This window comes from Gorilla gorilla, chromosome 3 (genome assembly GCF_029281585.2).
Source record: "Gorilla gorilla gorilla isolate KB3781 chromosome 3, NHGRI_mGorGor1-v2.1_pri, whole genome shotgun sequence".
In the NCBI taxonomy this organism is placed as follows: Eukaryota; Metazoa; Chordata; class Mammalia; order Primates; family Hominidae; genus Gorilla; species Gorilla gorilla.
In genome coordinates, this window is record NC_073227.2 from 19847189 (window position 1) to 19864334 (window position 17146).

Genomic DNA, 17146 nt, shown 5'->3' on the forward strand with positions numbered 1-17146 from the left:
AAACAAACTTCAGAAAAACAAGAAGAAACAAAAACAACTTTCTCTGGGAACAAAATTAAAATATATTGTGTGTGACATCTTGGAAGTCCCTTCATCTCTTACAGTTTTACTTTTTAAGTACTAAAAGTAGGAGGTTGTGCTAGTGACATTTAAGCACAGTAGTAGACCTTCCTTCTTTTTAATGAGAAGCAAGTTGAAACCCAATAAATAAAATGAGAACTCGTATTTTACTAGTAATATCTATTTCACATAAATAATGTTTATTTATTTACCAATTAGTATGTGTGTTTTTTAAATTATACTTTAAGTTTTGGGATCCATGTGCAGAACGTGCAGGTTTGTTACATAGGTATACATATGCCATGATGGTTTGCTGCACCCATCAACCTGTCATCTACATTAGGTATTTAAACTGTTGCTATCCCTCCCTTGCCCCCCACCCTCTGACAGGCCCCAGTGTGTGATATTCCCCTCCACGTGCCCATATGTTCTCATTGCTCAAATCCTACTTATAAGTGAGAACATGTGGTGTTTGGTTTGCTGTTCATGTGTTAGTTTGCTGAGAATGATGGTTTCCAGTTTCATCCATGTCCCTGCAAAGGACATGAACTCATTCTTTTTTATGGCTGCATAGTATTCTATGGTATATATGTGCCACATTTTCTTTATCCAGTCTATCATTGATGGGCATTTGAATTGGTTCTGTGTCTTTGCTATTGTGAATAGTGCTGCAATAAGCACACATGTGCATGTGTCTTTATAGTAGAATAATTTATAATCCTTTGGGTATATACCCAGTAATGGGATTGCTGGGTCAAATGGTATTCCTGGTTCTAGATCCCTGAGGAATCGCCACACTGTCTTCCACAATGGTTGAACTAATTTATACTTCCACCAACAGTGTAAAAATGTTCCTATTTCTCCACATCCTCTCCAGCATCTGTCGTTCCTGACTTTTTAATGATTGCCATTCTAACTGGCGTGAAATGGTATTTCATTGTGGTTTTGATATGCATTTCTCTAATGATGAGTGATGATGAGCTTTTTTTTTTTCATGTTTGTTGGCTGCATAAATGTTTTCTTTTGAAAAGTGTCTGTTTGTATCCTTTGCCTACTTTTTGATGGGGTTATTTGTTTTTTTCTTGTAAATTTGTTTAAGTTCCTTGTAGATTCTGGATATTAGCCCCTTGTCAGATGGCTAGATGGCAGAACTTTTCTCCCATTCTGTAGGTTGCCTGTTCACTCTGATGGTAGTTTCTTTTGCTGTGCAGAAGCTCTTTAGTTTAATTAGATCCTATTTGTCCATTTTGGCTTTTGTTGCAATTGCTTTTGGTGTTTCAGTCATGAAGTCTTTGCCCATGCCTATGTCCTGAATGGTATTGCCTAGGTTTTCTTCTAGGATTTTTATGGTTTTAGGTCTTACGTTTAAATCTTTAATCCATCTTGAGTTAATTTTTGTATAAGGTGTAAGGAAGGTGTCCAGTTTCAGTTTTCTGCATATGGCTAGCCAGTTTTCCCAAGACCATTTATTAAATAGGGATTTCTTTCTCCATTGTTTGTTTTTGTCAGGTTTGTCAAAGATCAGATGGTTGTAGATGTGTAGGTTTTTTTCTGAGGCCTCTGTTCTGTTCCATTGGTCTATATATCTGTTTTGGTACCAGTACCATGCTGTACTGGTTACTGTAGCTTTGTAGTATAGTTTGAAGTCAGGTAGCGTGATGCCTTCAGCTTTGTTCTTTTTGCTTAGGATTGTCTTGGCTATATGAGCTCTTTTTTGGTACCATATGAATTTAAAGTAATTTTTTTCTAATTCTGTGATGAAAGTCAATGATAGCTTGATGGGAATAGCATTGAATCTAAAAATTACTTTTGGCAGTATAGCCATTTTCATGATATGGATTCTCCCAATTCATGAGCATGGAATGTTTTTTCGTTCGTTTGTGTCCTCTCTGATTTATTTCTGTAAGTTTCTATCTCTCAGCCATCCTTCAGCAAACCCCATACCTCAACTCTGTGTGTAATTCAACTCTTTGTGTGGTCCTCTTATTGAAGCTTCTCCTTCTCTGCTTTTTCTTCCTCCTTTCTTATCCCCTCTCCTTTTTCTCCTTCTTTCTTCTTCTTTTTCCTCCTCCTCCTCTTCCTCTTTCTTGTTTTCTTCTTTTCCACCTCCTTCTTTCTCTCTTTCCTTACCTTCCCCTTTTCCTATTTTTTGTTCTTTCTTTGGAATCCAACTCCATTTCAGAGCACCAAATGCCTTTAAAAAAGAAAAATGGGTAATAAAAAATGCCTCCTGGGAGAACCTAGTCATACTTTTAGCCTCATACCTAACTTTGTCATTTGCTCAGCATATTGCTTTATTGGATATATTCATTCATTGCCTTGGTTCCCCTTGGAGATGTCACCATTCATCCATCAACTTGTAGTTCTTCCCACATTGTTACAGTAGACAAATAAAAAGAAGCTCTCTAGGGCATTGTGGGTTAATTTGCCACCAACTATCCTCATCAATTCACTTTTTTTCAGCCTAGAAATTTTAGGCTTACAACTGCCTCCTTGAACTCTCATTAGGAATTCTGATTCATGACCTCCTTCTAATAATTTTGGCTTCTGATCTCAGCTCGCTTGTTTGCATTGAAACCAGTGGTATAGATTGAATTGTATTTCCTCAAAATTCATATGCTGAATCCCTAATACCCAGTAACTCAGAATGTGGCTACATTTGGAAATAGAGCCTTTACAGAGGTTATTAAGTTAAAATAGGACCATTGGAGAGACTAGGAAACCCTAATTCAACAGGACTAATGTTCTTAATGGAAGAAGAAATTTAGATACACAGAGAGATACTAGAGGTGTATGCATACAGAGGAAAGACTAAGTGATCACACAGCGAGAAGTAGCCATCAGCAAGCGGGAGAGAGAGGCCTCAGAAGAAACTCAACTTCCCAACACTTTGATCTTAGACTTCTAGCCTCCATAACTGCGATAAAATGAATTCTATTTTTTAAGCCACATAGTCTGTGGTACTTTGCTAGGGTAATCCTAACAGCCTAAAAATTAGATAGCCCTTTACGTCTGATACTTGGTACTGCTTTTCAAGAAGAACCAAGTATCTCTGACTTTCTTCTTGACTGCAATTCATTGTTCACCACTTATTTGTGCTTATTTATACTTCTATATATTACTAACTCTCTCTGCCCAGCCAGCCCAGTCTGCTTATTACACATTAACTGCGTTCTCCTTGTAAACCAACCCTAAACCCAGATGTATTCCTCTTTGATTCAACCCCATCCAACCTGGCCTTTAAGAGGAACTTTGATAATGCTTTCTCCAAAAATAGTTAAGTCAAATGAGCTTCAAGACATTGCTTAAATAACATCTTCTCAATGAGGCCTACCCAGAATTCCCTATTTAAAATTGCAAAGATCTCTTCACCCCAGCATTCCTTATCCCCTTTTTCTTCATCTATTTTTTTCTTCCAAATATTTTATTGTGTACTTTTATGTATTTATAATATTAATGTCTTATTATGTCTTACCTTCCTGGAATATAATGCTATAAGACCAAGGTTCACTCTTGTATTCCAGGATTATAGAATAATGCCTGACACACACAGGCAAACAATAAATATGTGTTTAGTGAATGAATGACATATGTGGAGTTCTGGGGCCATGTCTTTCTCACTGAGCTCGATGGTGGCTTCTGTATCTTCCTTGACGTTTTGAGTCTCCTCATAGAAATTGATGCTTGAGAAGATAACTAAAATGCATGTGATAAAATTTTCTGTCAAACTTCTTGGCTATACTGAGGAAAATAATGAATGCCTGCAATTATCAAAGCCTATTGGAAGGAATTTTAATTAAGTAGTGGATGATAACTCAGGCATGATTTGGGTAGATTTGCCTATAAACAAGCAAAAAGATTCTATCCTATACAAATGGTGTATTTTTCACTCAGAGACTTGACCAGCAGTAAAATAATTTCTTTAGTTTGGAAAATTTCAGGTTTACATTAATATAATTTCATCATAAACTATCACATTTTTCTCCCTGCTCTCAAGTACATAATTCATTTTATAAAGAGCTAAAGATGTTTTTAAAACAATTTAGGAGAAAGTAAGCAAAATAAAGGTCTAAAAATGTTAGCAAGAAAGCTAACAAGTTTCTTATAAGAAACCGGGAGAACTTAACTGTTTACTGTCTCCACTTTCCTGCAGTGACATTGTAGGAAGAACACTGCATTTGTTTCAGCTCTTGCGAATTGAGCAAGGTGAATACGCTATATGGGATGCAGGCTCCTCCTCTGCAAAATGGGAACAACAATAGTCTATCAAGTTACTGAGTATCATCACTGAGAAAGCACATAGGAAACTCTTGGTACACCATCTTGTATACCAAAAATAGTTTAAAATGCTCCTGAATACTGCCTTTGATTTGAGTGTCAAATTCCTGTCATTCAGTTAGACTCACATCAGGTCTCTCATGAACCTGAAATGTGTGCTTCCTTTACCCATGATGTCTCCCTCAATGTTCTACAAATCATATTCATGTTCATTATCCTCACTTCCATCCTTGCCATTCTTTCACTTGTATCTATCTTTCTGCCCATCAAAATCTTTGCCTGGAGAATTGTGTTAAAGAAGAAGAGGAAGAAGAAGGAGAACGTTAAAAGAAGAAGAAGAAGAGGAGGAAGAGGAAGAGGAAGAGGAGAAAGGAAGGAAGGAAGAAGAAAGAAGGAATAAGGAAGAAGGAAGAAAGAAGAAGGAAGAAGGAAGAAGGAAAGGAGACTTCTGTCAATACCCACCCAAGCTTAGCAGGATAGGATGTTGTGCTGTGACTCTTTCATAATGCCTGTCACTGGCCTGGTATGGGTACTGGTGGAACGTTTGCAAGACACTGGCTGTTCTAGAGTAAGGTAAGGTAGATGCAAAAGGAAGGGGTGAGAGGTCACATGGACAGCTGTCAAGGAAGGGGAAATTAAAAACAACCTTGAAAAGGCAAGAAAGCCTTTTGTGTTTGACATGTTGTGTTTGACGTGATGAGAAATATATAACCAATTTGATTGTAGGTGTGGCTTTTTGCAGGGGAGACATTGATTAGACATTGGAAGAAGTAAGGAAAAGGTAGATTTATGGGGCCTGTGAATATCAGATGAAAAGGATGGTATGAGCTGAAAATAGAAAAGCCTGCTTTTAAATCACTCTGTGAGTAGAATAAGAACATAGAGAACAGCTCATCTTTTACTTAAGACAGTCTATAAAAGCTAAGAGGGGAAGACTTGCTACTGACAGAATTAATGAGTTCTCTCTCTCCACCAGTCCCTAAGCTCTTCCACTCAGACAAGGAACCTCAGGGGTCCCAGGGAACAGGGGCCTCAGGAATAAGGAGTCTTTGACCTTGTCAAAATGCATTTCTGCCTGAATCAGGACATGGCTATTTATCTTGTGAGATAGTCCCTGGTCAGGGTGTGAATATTTCTTTCTTTGTGAATTTTGGTGACTACATCCTTTCAGAGACAACTCCCCAAAGATGTCATTCTCCTCACTGAGAAAGAGTTATTTTCACACACAGAACTGCAAATTCTGAGACTGTCTAGAGGAATTCAAATACAATCCCTTGCCAGAGCCTCAAAATCTTCTGTCAATTAATATGATGACTTGACCTCTGAAATCCACAAGCCTGTAAACAAAAAGTGGGTTTATTTTAATCTAACAAAATCTAGCTATAACTTCCAAGTATAAAAATCAAGTCACCTAGATTCTAGAATGCAATAATAGTAACTATTCATTCTTGCTTCACATCTAGTTTTTTTTTTTTAATTTTTAGCAGCATACCCCAGGCATATATTTAGAAGCTAGATACACACTTGGACATATATTGTTTTTGTGTTGTTTTGTAAAAAAAGGATGAAAGACAACCCTACAATATTGGAGTTAGTATTTTAATTTTACAAACTAAGGCTAGATTTCAAAGTTGTTTTATTTTTGTCTCCAGAAATAAATATAAAATCAGTGTTATTTGATTCTAATTTTAATTTCCTGTTTTGGGGTTTGAAAAAAAATGTCTATAACAGGTTTGAGGGTTGCTTTTCTTCTTCTCTTTGGCAAAACACTTTTCTTGTCAGCTTGGATGCTCTTCAGTACTCTTTCTAAATTTTACTCATACTCCAAGGGTAACTTGGCTTGCCAACTTGTTCATCAAAGCTGCCCTGCACTTCTCAGGGGAATACTAGCTCTCTCCTTCTCAGGACTCTTCAAGACTCACTGGGAAAGTGTCCTTACTGCCCTTTATGGGTCATGATTTGCCTTGATGCCCCATTGTTGGCACAAGTAGATCAGAAGCAATTCCAAGACAGGGGCCAGGCAACACGTATTATGTTATGAATTGTGTTATAAATTATGGTAGGAATTGTATTACCCCCAAATTCTTATTTGGAGTCCTAACCCTCAGCACCTTATATGATCTTATTTTATTTGGAAATAAGTTTGTTGCAGATGTAATGAGTTAAGATGAGGTTGTGCCGCAGTAGGGTGAGCCCAATCCAACATGACTGGAGTTCTTATATAAAAAAGGAAAATGTGGACACAGACACTGTATTAGTCTGTTCTCATGCTGCTAATAAAGACATACCTGAGGCGGGATAATTTATAAAGGAAAGCAGTTTAATTGACTCACAGTTCCACATGGCTGGGGAGGCCTCATAATCATGGCAGAAGAGGAAAGAAGAGCAAAGGGACATGTTACTTGAGAGCCAAGCGAAAGGGGAAACCACTTATAAAATCGTAAGATCTTGTGAGACTTACTACCATGGGAAGAGTGTGGGGGAACCATCCCCATGATTCAATTATCTCCCACTGGGTCCTTCCCACAACATGTGGGAATTATGGAAGCTACAATTCGAGATGAGATTTGGGTGAGGACACAGCCAAACCATATCTGACACCCACAGGTGCCATGTGAACATGAAGGCAGAGATTGGGGCGATGAGTCTGCAAGCCAAAAAACAAAGATTGTCAGGAAACCACCAGCAAGCAGCTGCTAAGAGAGAGGGATGGAACAATTTCTCCTTCACAGCCTCAGAAGAAGCCAACCCTACCAACATCTCCATCTTGGATGTCTAGCCTTCAGAACTGTGAGACAATACATTTTATCAAAGCCACCAGGTGTGCGGTACTTTGTGACAGCCCCAGAAAATGAATACACCTTCCCTCAATGTCTCATAAATCGTGCTTTGGTATAATATTGGGAGTAAGAAAAATGTATATTCTAATACAATCTGTGTCACATGTCAGCTATATGTTACTTAATTTCTCCAAATCTTAAAATCATCACATTAAAATCAAATCACTGACAATGCTTACTTAGTTTCCTTTCCTTTTGGTGAAAATTGAGTAAGATCACCCATAAAAAGACATTTAAAGTGTAAAGCACCTGACAAATTTTAGGTATGAACATTTTTATAGATAGCCACTGAATCTCTGTTGATGGGTTGACTAAAGTGGAATTAATGTGCCTTCTGTGAAAATGAATTTAGACATGGTCATTAGTGATGACCAAAAAAAAAAAAAAAAAGCATACTGATACTCAGCAGAACCCGCCACTTTTGTTATTTAGTGCAAATACTCTCAAGCACTGTATCTACAATGGCTTAGAGTCTTATTTGTTGAGATTACATGCTCCAGACTTTCTTGCTCCAATCTGGTCACCACATCAGCAATATCTAGTGTTACTAGGGCACTTGCTAGAAATGCAGAATTCCAGGCCCCACCTCAGACTTGGTGAATCAGAGTCTGCATTTAATAAGATTCCTCATGTTAAAGTTTGAGAAAACTGCTGTAAAACATGTCTCCTATGTAACTCATGTTTTTAGAACATAAAAAATCATGATTAATACTTTTTTTGCAACCAAATGCATGCAACATAGAAAAAAGTCCAAGCTTTAGCATTTGACAGCTCCGGTTTTTAATGCTACAGCTGCCATGAAGTCCCTTAATATGTTGTGACTGAAACAAGATGATTTACCTTGTTAAGCTTCAGCCTTATAGCCTATAAAAGGGGGACAACAGAATATATATATTTTTAATTTTATTCTTATTATACTTTAAGTTTTAGGGTACATGTGCACAATGTGCAGGTTTGTTACATATAACAATTATATTTAACTTGCCTGGGTCTAGAATAGCATTGAGAGATACTGCATGCAAACCAAGAGACATACGTCAGGTATTAAAAAAAAAAAAGTCTAGGAGTCTGCATTTGTAACAAGTGCCCCTTCTGGTGCTTAATTTCTGATTGGTTAACCACCGTAGGGAAAGAAAACAAATTTGTCATGGGGGTCAGTGATTTCAAAGGAGGCCAAGTAATTTTATATCGTTTGTAAATTTTCTCATTAGAAAAGGTACCTATGACTTGGATAGCAGAAAAATGTGACGCTCACTGAGATTGTGCTAAGATCCCGGAGAGGAAGCCTCTGAGTTTTTCCGCAGCTCCAATCTTCCTTTGGAAGATATAACCATCCCTGAGATCTGGCATATGTTTCGCCAGCTTCTTATCTGTCTCCGATGCCGTGGCACTCACAGCAAAAGGCGACATTCACTTAGAACTCTCCGTGGGAAACACCTCTTTGAGCCGCCCTCAGTTCAGGCATCACTGAACAGAAGTGTTTCATGTCTGCAGAGGCTGCTTTCACATGATTTTATTGTTTTGATCTTTTGAGCATCTTTTCAATGCCAACACCGTCAATACATTCTTCCGAGAGAGGTCATCAGAGCATTGGTAATGAGCTGAGCAGGAGGCCATGTCATCTGAGTAAGCTCTGGGGAAATAGAGGCACTTTGTTCCTGAAACTCACATGGTGTGACCTGCTTGCTGTGCGAAATGTTAATATTTTGCTTCGTGCTTCCTTCCCGGTGCCACTGCCAACACTCAGAAAGCTTCTGGGGAGTTTGCTGCACATTTTGTGAAGACTGCATGGAGCCAAGCCAGATGTCAATGTGTGAATCAGAGCACTTGTCTCGAATTCGTGACTGTTCACTTCATTCTTTAGCACCTCCACGGAGGCTAAAATATGCCTGTTTGGAGGTGATATTTACTTTCTTTTCCTTAGTCAGATGATAAGATTATGTGGTGTGTGGATGACGGTGGCAATGATTACCTTTTCTCAGTAACTACAGTAAGAGCTCACGTCACAACATTGCCTCCTTAAGATCCACTGGCTTCCTCACCCCTCTGATGGAAGTAGCTTCAATTTTCTCAATGAACCTAGAGGCATTGGTCTATTCTAGTCTGCTGTCTTTAAGATTTGGCGAGTCTCTCTTTTTCCTTTTTTTGAAACATTTCACTGAAATAAAAATAACCTCTGGATTCACTGATGAAATACAATTATATTTGTATATGAATGAAAGGTAAATAGATGTATTTATCTATATATCATAGTTATACATGTATCTTCATACATATGAAATATAGATATATATTCATACATATTGAAATATAGATATATGTACACATTCTATGATATTAATGTTTTATGATACAAATAAAATATATAAATACATATGATACAAATACAATATATACATTATATTATACAATATATAAATTTATATATAGTATAATATATAAGTACAATACAATGGCATTATTGTATACTATTGTACTTATACAATAAGTACAATATTATGTATATATTGTATATTGTACTTATACAATAGTATAACATTGTATAATACTATTGTACTTATACAATAAATAAAATACTATATATATTGTATATTGTACTTATACAATAGTATAATACTATGGTACAATACTAAATACTATTGTATTTATACAATAAGTATAATACTATGAATATATTGTATATACTCACACAATTATAAAAAATTATATATAAATTTATTTTTATATAAATTGTTCTATATAGTACAATACTATTTATATATTGTATAAGTAATAAGTACTATATAAAGTACTTTATATATTGTATATTTGTATACAATATATAAATAGTATTATACTATATATACACATATATACTGTATATACATGTATATAGTGTACTTATACAATATATAAATGTATATAGTTACATATGTATTACAACACATAAACAAACAATCAATAAGTGTTGTTTGTCACTGGCCTGGCATAGGTACTGTGTAATTCTCCATATAGAATGACACTGTCACTGGTCTGGAGCAGGTATTGGTGGAACATGTATAAGACACTGGTTGTCCTAGAGGAGGGTGAAGTAGTTGCAAAGGGAAGAGGTGAGAGGTCATGTGGACACTTGTCAATTGAGGAGAAACTAAAAACCACTTTGAAAAGGCAAGAAAGCATATTGTGTTTGAAGCGATGAAAAATCTATAACCAATTTGATTATAGGTGAAATATATTGCACATGTTTGATTATATATAAGAATATAGAAATGTATTATTTACCTGCATATTGTAGAATGAAATGTAAAGCAACTGACACTATACATGGCAAATGCTTAGTTCTTTTTCCTTCCTACTCTGCCCTTTGTAGGAATGTTCTAGTAAATTCCCTACATGGAGCACACATTATCATTGCTATATTTTGGAAAATGATCAGATACACAAAAAGTAACTGGAGTAGGGATGAACTAGACTGAATTAGGTGGTGCTGAGACCACAGAGCAGATATGTCTTCCAAAGAGAAATAGCACCTGGGCAAATAAAAAAAGTGAGCCATATGAACTTCAGCTTTTATCTTTCCTCAACTCTTAGGAAGTGTAGCCCAGCAATACAGCCGAGTAGACAAATACTATCACAACCAGAAACAGGCAGTTATGACAGGGGACTGCTCAATGTTACAGAGGAAGTTATTATAATAAGAAGTATAGTTTTAATAATGATGATCCTTGCAGTTTTAAAGTTCATTTTGAATTTAAAACCAACTTCAGATATGTAGGGGAAAGTGTGCCAATGTCTGCAAGTTACTAGAAAGTACATTAAAAAAATGTGGATTGATGAATGGAGTGATGAACAGATGGACAGACATGTCATAAAGCAAGTATAGTAACATGCAAATGATAGATTTTTCCATTTATGGATATATGGATGTTTTTGGTACAGTTCTTTCAGCTTTGCTTTATGTTTGAAAACTTAGTAACAGAATGATGAACAAAGATGATTTAATGGACCTGACCCCATACAATTTTTCCTGCACGTCCCTGTGAAGAGACCACCAAACAGGCTTTGTGTGAGCAACAAGGCTATTAATTTCACCTGGGTGCAGGCGGGCTGAGTCTGAAGAGTCAGCTAAGGGAGACAGGGGTGGGGCCGTTTTATAGGATTTGTGTAGGTAAAGGAAAAAGGGGGGTTGTTCTCTGGCAGGCAGGAGTGGGGGTCACAAGGTGCTCAGTAGGGGAGCTTTTGAGCCAGGATGAGCCAGGAGAAGGAATTTCACAAGATAATGTCATCAGTTAAAGCAGGAACAGGCCATTTTCATTTATTTGTGGTGGAATGTCATCAGTTAAGGCAGGAACAGGCCATCTGGATGTGTACATGCAGGTCACAGGGGATATGATGGCTTAACTCCGGCTCAGAGGCCTGACATTCCTGTCTTCTTATATTAATAAGAAAAATAAAATGAAATAGTGGTAAAGTGTTGGGACAGAGAAAATTTTGGGGGATGGTATGGAGAGATAATTGGCGATGTTTCTCAGGGCTGCTTCGAGCGGGATTAGGGGCGGCGTGGGAACCTAGAGTGGGAGAGATTAAGCTGAAGGAAGATTTTGTGGTGAGGGGTGATATTGTGGGGTTGTTAGAAGAAACATTTGTTGGGTAGAATTATTGGTGATGGCCTGGATATGGTTTTGTATGAATTGAAAAACTAAACGGAATAAGAGAAGGAGAAAAACAGGTATTAAATGTCTAAGAATTGGGAGGACCCAGGACATCTAATAAGAGAGTGCCTAAGGAGGTTCAGCGTAGTCCTGCCAGCAAAGATTATTTATTTACTTCAAGAGTTAAGAGCGGCAGTTTGGGGATAGCACCAGGAGATATCAGCTGTGATGGCTTGGAGAAACTGTAAACTGGCAGTGTAAACAAGAGCAGGGCATGTATGAGTAGTTGAGAACGGTGAATAGGAGTATCACTAGACAGAAGATAGTAGGGATGACAAGTTTTTTGGGACACAGTCCAAGTTGGTCTGGTGTCTGGAATGAGACTGGGGCCTAATAAAAAGGAGCGCCTATACAGGAGCTCAAATGGGCTGTACCCTGTAGCATTCTGAGGACAGGCCTGAATTCTGAGAAGGGTAAGTGGGAAAAGTATTGTCCAGTCCTTTTTAAGTTGGTGGCTGAGCTTGGTGAGGTGTGTTTTTAAAAGACCATTAATCTGTTCTACCTTTCCTGCAGACTGAGGACCGTAAGGGATATAAAGGTTTCACTGAATACTAAGAGACTGAAAAACTGCTTGGCTGATTAGACTAATAAAGGCTGGTCTGTTATCAGACGGTATAGATGTGGAAAGGCTAAACTGAGGAATTATGTCTGACAGAAGGGAAGAAATGACTGCGGTAGCCTCCTCAGACCCTGTAGGAAAGGCCTCTACCTATCCAGTGAAAGTGTCTACTTAGACTAAGAGGTATTTTAGTTATCTGACTCGGGGCATGTTGAGTAAAGCTAATTTGCCAGTCCTGGGTGGGGGCAAATCCTTGAGTTTGATGTGTAGGGAAGGCAGGGGGCCTGAATAATCCCTGAGAAGCAGTAGAATAGCAGATGGAACACTGAGAAGTTATTTCCTTGAGGATAGATTTCCATGATGGAAAGGAAATGAGAGGTTTTAAGAGGCAGGCTAGTGGCTTGTACTATAGCATAGCCTGCCTTTGATGGTGTGTGGTGATTAGGCCTGATGGAACTTTCATCAATAAACTAAGTGTGATCAGGGTGAGGAACAGGAAAAAAGGAAATATGGGGACATGGGGTGAATGTCAGGTGGATCAGAGAGATGCAGTCATGAGGGTCAGGTGTGGTATCTGGAATAATGTGGGAGGCCGGATTGAAGTCCAGGCCAGGAAGAATGGTAATTGTGGCAGACTCAACAAATAGTGAGTACAGCTGAAGGAGCCGGGGAGCAGAAAGTATATGCGTCAGGTGTGAGGAAGAAAATAGATTTTGGAAATTATGAGAGCTGTAGAGAGTGAGTTGAGCATAGTTTGTGATTTTAAGGGCCTCTAAAAGTATTAGGGCAGCAGCAGCCACTGCACGGAGGCATGATGGCCAGCCTAAAACAGTAAGGTCAAGTTGTTTGGACAAAAAGGCTACAGGACATGATCCTGGTCCTTGTGTGAGAATTCCGACTGCACAGCCCTGCACTTCAGCTGTGTGTAATGAAAAGGGTTGGGATGAGTCAGGGAGAGCTGGGGTGGGGCAGTCTCTAAAGCTGTCTTCAAGGAATGGAAAGAGGAGTGGGGAAAGGATTTAGGATCTATGGGGTCAGCTAGGTTTCCTTTTGTGAGTTTATATAATGGTTTTGTTAGGATGGCAAAACCAGGTATCCAAAGGCGAAAGTATCCAAGCATGCCTAGGAAGGAAAGGAGTTGTTGTTTTGTAGAAGGGGTTGGGGTTTGAGAGATCAGTCGGACACTATCGGCAGGGAGAGCACGTGTGTTTTTATGAAGAATTATGCTGAGATAGGTAACAGATGAGGAAGAAATTTGGGCTTGACTGAAGTAATGGGGGCTGTCTGTGAAGACTTGCTGCAGTACAGCCCAGGTTATTTGCTGAGCCTGATGGGTGTCAGGGTCAGTCCAAGTGAAAGCAGAGAGGCTGGGATGAAGGGTGCAAAGGAATAGTAAAGAAAGCATGTTTGAGATCCAGAACAGAATAATGGGTTGTGGAGGAAGGTATTGAGGATAGGAGAGTATATGGATTTGGCACCACAGGGTGGATAGGCAAAACAATTTGGTTGATAGGGAGCAGATCCTGAACTAACCTGTAAGGCTTGTCTGGTTCTAGGACAAGTAAAAAGGGGGAATTGTAAGGAGAGTTTATAGGCCTTAAAAGGCCATGCTGTAGCAGGCAAGTGATAACAGGCTTTAATTCTTTTAAAGCGTGCTGTGGGATGGGATATTGGCATTGATGGAGGTAAGAGTGATTAGGTTTTAATGAGATGGTAAGAGGTGCATGATCAGTCGCTAAGGAGGGAGTAGAGGTGTCTTAGGTGGGGAGATACAAGGGGAGGATGTGAAGGAGGCTTTGAACTAGGGGAAAGGCAGCAATAAGGTGTGGCTGTAGCCCAGGAATAGTCAGGGAAGCAGATGATTTAGTTAAAGTGTCTCAGCCTAATAAGGGAACTGGGCAGGTGGGGATAATTAAAAAGGAGTGCTTAAAAGAGTATTGTCTAAGTTGGCACGAGAGTTGGGGAGTTTTAAGAGGTTTAGAAGCCTGGCCGTCAATACGTGCAACAGTTATGGAGGCAAGGGAAACAGGCCCTTGAAAAGAAGGTAATGTGGAGTGGGTAGCCTCCCTATTGATTAAGGAGGGGATGGACTTACCCTCCACTGTGAGAGTTACCCGAAGCTCGGCGTCTGTGATGGTCTAGGGGGCTTCTGAGGCGATCAGGCAGCGTCAGTCTTCAGCCACTAAGCCGAGAAGATCTGGGAAGGAGTCAGTCAGAGAGCCTCGGGCCAGAGTTCCAGGGGCTCTGAGAGTGGCTGCCAGGTGAGTTGAACAGTCCGATTTTCAGTGGGGTCCCGCACCGACGCGACGTGGCTTAGGAGGAATCCCAGGCTGTGGGCATTCCTTGGCCCAGTGGCCAGATTTCCGGCACATGTAGCAAGCTCCTGGGGGGAGGAGGTTCTGGAGGAACCCCTGGCAGCTGCGGTTCGGGCATTTGGAGTTCTTGGGTGCTGGAAATGTGGCTGGGGTTTGTCTCACAGTGAAGGCAAGGAATTGCAACTCAGAAATACATTGCTACTTGGCTGCCTGTACTCTATTATTGTACACCTTGAAGGTGAGGTTAATTAAGTCCTGTTGTGGGGTTTGAGGGCCGGAATTTAATTTTTGGAGTTTTATTTAATGTCGGGAGTGGATTGGGTAATAAAATGTATATTGAGAATAGACAGCCTTTTGACCTTTTAGGGTCTAGGGCTGTAAAGCATCTCAGGGTTGCTGCCAAACGAGCCATGAACTGGGCTGGGTTTTTATATTTGATGAAAAAAAGCCTAAATGCTATCTGATCTGAGATGAAGAAAAAAGAGCATTAACTTTGACTATGCCTTTAGCTCCAGCCACCTTTTTAAGAGTAAATTGCTGGGCAGGTGGGGGAGGGCTAGTCGCGGAATGAAACTGTAAGCCGGACTGGGTGTGAGGAGGGGAGGTGATAAAAGGATTATAAGGTGGAGGAGCAGAGGCTGAGGAAGAATTGGGACCTAGCTCAGCCTAGCGAGGAGGGGAGATGTCAGATCGGTCTGTAGAAAAGGAAGATTAGAAAGACTCAGTGACGCTTGGGGTTGGAACTGAATGGACAGGCAGGAGGGAAAGAAGGAAGATTTCGGAAAAGTTGCATTCGGAACAGAGACTAGGGAAGGACTGATGTGCAAAAGAATGCCTGGATGTCAGGCACCTCAGACCATTTGCCTATTTTATGACAAGAATTATTTAGATCTTGTAGGATGGAAAAATTGAAAGTGCCATTTTCTGGCTATTTAGAACTACTGTCGAGTTTGTATTGGGGTCAAGCAGCATTGCAGAAGAAAATAAGACGCATAGATTTTAGGTCAGGTGAGAGTTGAAGAGGTTTTAAGTTCTTAAGAACACAGGCTAAGGGAGAAGAAGGAGGAATGGAAGGTGGAAGGTTGCCTATAGTGAAGGAGGCAAGCCCAGAGAAAAGAGAGTAGAGACACGGAGAAGGGGTGGGGGGTTCTTGCCCTCCAGAAAAGCAGAGAAGGGCACGGAAATAAGGGGTTAGGGCACAGAGATAAGAGGTTGGAGCATGGAAATAAGGGATCCAGGTGCAGAGATAAGAGGTCGGGGTCCCTGCCCCTCCCCCAGAAAAGCGGGACTTGCCGCTAAGGGTGAAGGACTAAGGCAGGCATCCCTGTGTGGTCTGAAACCTGGGTGAATAATCAGAGAGGTGTCCCTGCAAGGATTAAACACCAAGGGAAGGCTGCCTTCCCTAGTCCATGACCGGCACCGGAGTTTTGGGTCCACTGATAAAACGTGTCTCCTTTGTCTCTACCAGAAAATGAAAGGAATTGAAATTAAGAGAAGGGAGAGATTGAAGTGTGGCACCAAGATTGAAAGGAGAAGGAAGTTGAGGGATAGTGAGGGAGGCTGGAGAAGAGAGTAAAAAGAGGCTGCTTACCTGAATTAAAATTGGTGTGATGTTCCTTGGGCTGGTGGGTCTGAGGACCTGAGGTTGTAGGTGGATCTTTCTCAGGGAGCAAAGACAGGGGATTGATCTCCCAAGGGAGGTCCCCCAGTCCGAGTCACGGCACCAAATTTCGTGTGCGTCTGTGTGAAGAGACCACCAAACAGGCTTTGTGTGAGCAACAAGGCTGTTTATTTCACCTGGGTGCAGGCAGGCTGAGTCCGAAAAGAGAGTCAGCTAAGGGAGATAGGGGTGGGGCCGTTTCATAGGATTTGTGTAGGTAAAGGAAAAAGGGGGGTTCTCTGGCAGGCAGGAGTGGGGGTCACAAGGTGCTCAGTAGGGGAGCTTTTGAGCCAGGATGAGCCAGGAGAAAGAATTTCGCAAGATAATGTCATCAGTTAAGGCAGGAACAGGCCATTTTCATTTCTTTTGTGGTGGAATGTCATCAGTTAAGGCAGGGACAGGCCATCTGGATGTGTACATGCAGGTCACAGGGGATATGATGGCTTAGCTTGGGCACAGAGGCCTGACACAATTACCTCTGCAATCATGGAAGCCAGTTATTATCTGCCTTATTTCTTTCCTGAGAAAATTAAATCTCAAATAAGTGGTGAGTGTGGTAGTTAAACGTGGCAAGTCTATTGCTACATATTGGTTGGGCGAAGGGTTGAAATTCTAACTGCAGTTTCCAACGTGAGGTCCAAACTTACTGGATGACTAAAGTGGAGCTAGTTCAGGCTTTGGAACTGACCTACACTGGAATTCCATCTTCCCATATTCCACATGATCTTGAACAGGTATCATTT

At 40.1% G+C, this 17146-nt stretch overlaps 1 long non-coding RNA gene across 1 annotated transcript; it reads right to left on the reverse strand.

Moving 5' to 3' along the window:
* Nucleotides 1-239: 239 nt before the first annotated feature.
* On the reverse strand, nucleotides 240-16692 carry LOC134758296 (uncharacterized). The gene is made up of 2 exons (XR_010133330.1): nucleotides 16335-16692; nucleotides 240-2254 (listed from the first exon to the last, which is right to left on the reverse strand). It is a non-coding gene; the product is annotated as an uncharacterized lncRNA (long non-coding RNA).
* Between the last annotated feature and the right edge of the window lie 454 nt (nucleotides 16693-17146).